Raw genomic sequence first — 7303 nt, forward strand, 5'->3', positions numbered from 1 at the left:
TGGCACTCAAGGGTTTGACCTCAGCCAAGGCCGACCAGTCCTTTGAATCAGCGCGTAATTGTGCTCGTTAATCAGAATTTCTTACAAATTAAATACAGCGGTGAAATGCCTTCCAACATTAACAAGAAAATGGATAAAATCAATCCCAATCCGGGTGATACTTACCTACCTGCTGCAATGAATAAATAAATAAACACATTAATAGATAAAACCTGTATCACACCTTTATCCAGATCCTGCATATGTTTGACGCTTGTAACCCCAATTTATGCATTTCATTAAAAGAAAAAAATAATCACAAGAATATATCTAAGTGTATTTTTCGGATTAAACTGTAAATGACACTTTTTCAGTTTGACTGGTCCTGCAATTTATACTCAGATGTGACATATATACATTAAAATTAGAGCTTGGACTCACACCAATAGTCCCACGTTCCCTAATTGTGTTGACGGCAACATTCGGACTTTTTACTTCTAACGACGACCTTTTTTTTTTTTCTTTTTGTGGACAAAGGTAGAATCCTGGTCAGTTATTGTGCCTTTCGGTGCTGGAAACAGTAAATTGTTGCTGTGGGTGGATGCTGCATGCTAAACTAGCAAGCTCGCTAGAGAGACAGTCCCACATTTGTTGCCATGACTACTACTTCTATTTCTTTCCATTCATTCTTAGACATTTTTTTTTTGGCGATTGGCAATTTCTTTTGGCGCATTACCTCCACCGTCATTTTTCTCTTACATAATACGTACATAATTTCAAAAAATGATCCACGCTGATATCTGGACCTGCTCCAACATTTTCCTTGGTGAAGCAATTTTATTTTAGCATCACACGAACAAACAGCGACAATAACGTGACCTCCTTTTCAGAGAGATAAACATCTGGCCAGATATGTGTTTTCTTTGGATTTATATACAAGTCACAAAACTTTTAACAAGCTTTCCCCAGTGAATGCGCTCAGAAATTAAGCATCTGCATAATAAATCCGGCTAAATTACGACAATTTGCAATTCCCTCCCTCAACAAAGCCAACATTATACCGTAATTTATGATCTCCCCAGACCAGGGGCTGCACAAAGGGCGTGAAGATAAGAGTTTATCAGGAATGGATTGATTTTCATTAAGTGATTGCAATAAAGATGAACTGCTTCATGTGCACGCTGACCAAGAGCTACACTTTGTAGTAATTGGGACAATTTATTTCATGAGCCATTTGCTCTATTCGTTTTTTTTTGGCCTCCCAATCAGCAGTAACTTGATTATTACCTTAAGAGTGCAATGACATCATCAGTGTTTACTGTAGTGCCTGATGCAATGTTGTTGTTCAATTTTATGTAGCCTTTCAAATGTGTTTTTTTTAAATAATTAAAATATTGTTTGTCTTGTACTGTACTACTATTGCAAGGTGATGAATGTTCCAAGGGCGGAGCCTATTCTGAAGAGGATGCAGCAGGGGAATGGATGGATGTGCGCCATGGTTGACTCGTGACTGGCTCTTAAATTTCAGGTTTCTGGCGTCAGTGTCACGGCGAAGTGACGGCAATGTTTGCAGCGGAGGGGGAAAAAAAAAGGGCAGACGCTATTTTTAAAACCGCTGCAGGCCTAGTCTTGATTCATGTCATGTGTTGAGGTGACAGGCAGCGCCACTACAATGCCATCATAAACCCACCAGAGCACCTTTCTCTCTTTCACATACAGTTGAAAGTTTTTGACAACTTGGGTGCATCTAAGGTTGTTTCAATCCATTGTTTCAAAATAGAGGTCCACTTTGGAAACATACGTATACTATGCACATTCATTTTCTGGTTGTATTTTAAAAACTCAGTGTATGTGTTTCTTCGAGGTGAAGCAGTATGTGGTTCGATGTCCAAAGTTTTTAGTGTGCGGCAAGCGCTGGAACCATATACAATTTTAATTTTCCACCAACATAACCGGGTAATGGCTCTTTGCTAACATTACCTGATGAAGGTTTCGTAGCATCTCAATATGTGCTCCCCACCAATAAATAAATAAATAAATAAGATATCTGAGCTTGCTGACAAGGTTGGACATTTTGGGTTAATGATCGCATTTATCGAGCGAGTGTTGAACCTTCACTTAGCAACATGAATCAGTTAGCAATGTGACTGTATACTGTTTCCCTTTTCAGATTTATTGCAAGGTTTTTTATTCTAATTAATATTTCACGATGACAGAGCGGACATGCTCAACAACATCCAACTCCAATGGCGCAATAAACTGCGGAACACAACTAGTTAACGGTTTCAACCTCAGCAGAAGAAAGACAAAATGCTGGTTGTATAAAATGATTTTTTTTTTTTAATCGAATAAATAGTTGTAGCGATAGTGATTCCAATGAGGATACAAATGGCACTTTACAATCCACTGATGGCTGAAATGCCTTTTTCTTTAACTTATTTTGACGCCCTGCCGCTACTACACAACTGTTCAAGCACTGTGTTAGCCATTTGCTAGCCCCTGAGTTTGTGTCGCGGGCAAACAACTCGTAATTCGAAATGAGTGACGTAAATACCATCAATTCGTGATTTGACATACTTAATAGTGTTTTTAAAATGTTTGTGAACCCTTGGAAAATGTATATGTATTAAACTATCCCCAGTCTTAAACTATATGAAGGACTTTGGCATATGATGCTCACCTACCCTGTCTTGACTTTCCCCCTCCCGTAAACAAGGACAATTACCATGCTAATGAGGTGAGGGGAAAAAATGCGTAATGAGTGATTGATACACTCAATGGGGAAATTAATTTGATATTAATAGAGCACTTGGCAAGATAAATAGATAATGGTGTGTGAGTCTTCTCCTTGATTGATAATGGACAGATTGATGGCTGCCTTAATACAAGGGGCATCGTGGTCTTTCAATTAGGTGAAGAAGTAATTGGTTGAAATGGAGATTTTTTTTTATTTTTAATTTAGAGATTCACATTAGCTAATATATAGAGCATTAGCATAACACACGAAGGGGAATTGGAGGTAAAATTGGATATTCGGACTGAATTTTCCAGAGAAATTCCTCAAAGTAGTACAAAAATATTGGGCTATGTCAACGTTTCATAAGATGTGGATTTTTGGCAAAGTGTTTCCTCTTCTTAGAATTTGCATTTTAAGAGTGCAGCTGTGACATCAAGACAGTTTTAGAATAGTGGCCCATTGTAGTGACCGATGGACAAATTCGACATTATGGGCTCTATTTTTGTCGCTGGCGCATCTGCACCGTGGCACAAATGTGGCGAGTCTTGATTTTCGTACCAGCGCAAGGCTCGCTGTACAGTATGTATGCCAATTTGGCAGACACATCTCTGCCTACCTGGGCAAACCGGCATAGCAGAATGAGTATCTTATTAATGTGCCAAGCAGAGTGACAGTTTGGTGGTAGGAAGTCAATGTAAACCTTACGCCTGCTCAGACCACGTTTCACAGTGGTGCAGGGGTAGACAGCTGGTCTAACTCGATATATTTAGCTCATCAATATTCGAACAGCAGGCATCAAACCCTTTGAGTTATTGTATTATATTTTTAAATCATCCCACCGGGTAGCACAATGATGGAGGGGCACAAGATGAATTGGGGCTGGGGTGCGGTCTCCAAGTCCCCTACTTCATGTTGCAAATGTGCTTCTGCTAAGTCAAGATACGAGTGTGTGACTAGTGCACTGCATTTAAAGGGAATGAGAGGAGGCCCTCTAATCCACCACGTTTAAAGTCGGTTATGACCACTCCCAAAGCAGCGCAGCCCTCCCTCTCAAATAGAGAACATGCAAACTTCACACAGGAAGGCCAAATTCAAAACTACGACCTCTGCACTGTGAGGCGGACATGCTAACCAGTCAACCACCATGCCGCTTATCTAAAAATTAACTTAAATTATTTTTTTACACTTGTATGACAGATAATAAATAATGTCAACTAACATTACTTAAAATTCTCCAGTACAATTTATAAAGGTTTTATGATGCTGACAGTTTAACTGCCGCAAACACGATTTTGATTAGAATTGTTCTGTATGGGGAAAAATTTTCCTGCAACAGTTTGCGATAGATCGTAGTATCAGCTATGTGATCGGCACGTTGCGTTAAAATATGCAGGTTAAATGGCACGTGGGCAGTTGGTCAGCTGCACTTGTCAACTCATTTGACTGTTCATGTGCGATTGTGTTTGCACCCCGCTTCCAGCAAATGATCACCTTGTGTCGGTCGCGCAGCTCACTATATCGCCCATAAGACCTCCATAACCTTCTTACCCAAACATCCTACCTAATGATGCAGTGATTATTGCATTTGGCACAACATCTAATTTATGTGTCTTGTTACGTGGGTCATCGCTGCAGAACGGAGTAGACCGTACTCTTTCGAGCGTTTCTTGGTCGTGTGTGAGTGTGTGTGTGAGTGTGTATGGGGCAACTCTCGTCAACTATCTCCCACCGCAGGCTCCCTCATACCTGACCAACTCGATGCGTCTGCCCAATAATCAAAGTGACAGCGACCAAGTGGACATATCTCACCCAGTGGCTGACAAGACAATGTGCCCGCTGACCTACATATCAAATTGAGCGCTTCTTGGCAACTGGCAACAGGGGCGGAGGGAGGTGAAGAGGTGTTGGGCTATGATTGATTATGATTGGCCAGTTTATATTAGTAAACACGCAGCTCTACAAGCCTTTAAACTCTTAATTCTGAATAAATGGATGCAGACATGGTGTGCATCACAATATGGATGATGGCACTCAAGGGTTTGACCTCAGCCAAGGCCGACCAGTCCTTTGAATCAGCGCGTAATTGTGCTCGTTAATCAGAATTTCTTACAAATTAAATACAGCGGTGAAATGCCTTCCAACATTAACAAGAAAATGGATAAAATCAATCCCAATCCGGGTGATACTTACCTACCTGCTGCAATGAATAAATAAATAAACACATTAATAGATAAAACCTGTATCACACCTTTATCCAGATCCTGCATATGTTTGACGCTTGTAACCCCAATTTATGCATTTCATTAAAAGAAAAAAATAATCACAAGAATATATCTAAGTGTATTTTTCGGATTAAACTGTAAATGACACTTTTTCAGTTTGACTGGTCCTGCAATTTATACTCAGATGTGACATATATACATTAAAATTAGAGCTTGGACTCACACCAATAGTCCCACGTTCCCTAATTGTGTTGACGGCAACATTCGGACTTTTTACTTCTAACGACGACCTTTTTTTTTTTTCTTTTTGTGGACAAAGGTAGAATCCTGGTCAGTTATTGTGCCTTTCGGTGCTGGAAACAGTAAATCGTTGCTGTGGGTGGATGCTGCATGCTAAACTAGCAAGCTCGCTAGAGAGACAGTCCCACATTTGTTGCCATGACTACTACTTCTATTTCTTTCCATTCATTCTTAGACATTTTTTTTTTGGCGATTGGCAATTTCTTTTGGCGCATTACCTCCACCGTCATTTTTCTCTTACATAATACGTACATAATTTCAAAAAATGATCCACGCTGATATCTGGACCTGCTCCAACATTTTCCTTGGTGAAGCAATTTTATTTTAGCATCACACGAACAAACAGCGACAATAACGTGACCTCCTTTTCAGAGAGATAAACATCTGGCCAGATATGTGTTTTCTTTGGATTTATATACAAGTCACAAAACTTTTAACAAGCTTTCCCCAGTGAATGCGCTCAGAAATTAAGCATCTGCATAATAAATCCGGCTAAATTACGACAATTTGCAATTCCCTCCCTCAACAAAGCCAACATTATACCGTAATTTATGATCTCCCCAGACCAGGGGCTGCACAAAGGGCGTGAAGATAAGAGTTTATCAGGAATGGATTGATTTTCATTAAGTGATTGCAATAAAGATGAACTGCTTCATGTGCACGCTGACCAAGAGCTACACTTTGTAGTAATTGGGACAATTTATTTCATGAGCCATTTGCTCTATTCGTTTTTTTTGGTTTTTTTTTTGGCCTCCCAATCAGCAGTAACTTGATTATTACCTTAAGAGTGCAATGACATCATCAGTGTTTACTGTAGTGCCTGATGCAATGTTGTTGTTCAATTTTATGTAGCCTTTCAAATGTGTTTTTTTTAAATAATTAAAATATTGTTTGTCTTGTACTGTACTACTATTGCAAGGTGATGAATGTTCCAAGGGCGGAGCTATTATTTGTGTAACAGCACCCCCTGTCTTGAGGGGGTGGAATCTCACACACATACGAACCTTACACAAGAAAAAACATCCAGTTTGATTTTTTCATAATTTATTGTAAAATTGGAAAAAAAGGAGAGAAAGAGAGAAAAAGCCCCAATAATCATTTCCTTATTATTATTGTTATACACATCTTTATCTTACCTTGGACCGCAAATGAAATTAATCTCAAATAAATACATAAATAAATAAATGAATAAATAAATAAATAGTTACATACTTGATTGATAATTAATTATAAAACCATTAATCATCAGTCATTAATATGAAGTCATCTAAGCAGCAAGTCTTAAGAAAATTTCAGCAAGGGTAGGGGGGGAATGTTTGTTTGGTATCTCAGGCTAATAATCGTAATCATAGTAATAATAATACATAACACGTGATTTTTTTTTTGTACCCCTTGAATATAGCATATATATAAAAAAGATACTGCTTTTCCCTGTCAGTTGATCCATGCTGTACTGACACTGCCACAAAAAGAGGTGGCAATTAAATACTAAAAAGAGAAAACAGAAGGAAGAAACGTACAACCTGTAAACAGCGTTTGCCCTTCCACTATTACGTCATAGTACTGAGTTGCCTCTATTGCCCTCTGTAGGTCAGTAAAGTGTACTCCACCGACTTTGTCTGACTTTGTTTGCTTTGTGCTGACAAACCAAAATATTCATATCTTTAGAGAGCAAAACCATGAACCGCCCGCCCCTCCCCCCCGTTACAAACCCTCACCTATATGTACCCCTGCCCGACAAAGAAAGGTCCTGTGCTGATTTTCCATAATATACAGATTCTCATATTTATAATAAGCTACCATCCTTAGCATTCAAACCATATTGTTATAGAAGTTGTACCAATATTCATAATCTTAAACCCACCCAGCCCCTGTTGAGCATGCTCAGAGATTGAAAGGACACTATGGTAGGATGATGTATGAAAGAATGAAAAGATGAGAAAACAAGGCAAAAGTATGAATGAGCCCTCGCACTCTCATGTAGAAAAAAAATACTGAAATAAATAGGAACGTTGAATTGACGCAATTTTATTTCGTCAAATGGTTGCTCCTATATATATATATA

This window comes from Hippocampus comes, unplaced genomic scaffold, assembly GCF_001891065.2.
Source record: "Hippocampus comes isolate QL1 unplaced genomic scaffold, H_comes_QL1_v1.1 scaffold22, whole genome shotgun sequence".
Classification (NCBI taxonomy): Eukaryota; Metazoa; Chordata; class Actinopteri; order Syngnathiformes; family Syngnathidae; genus Hippocampus; species Hippocampus comes.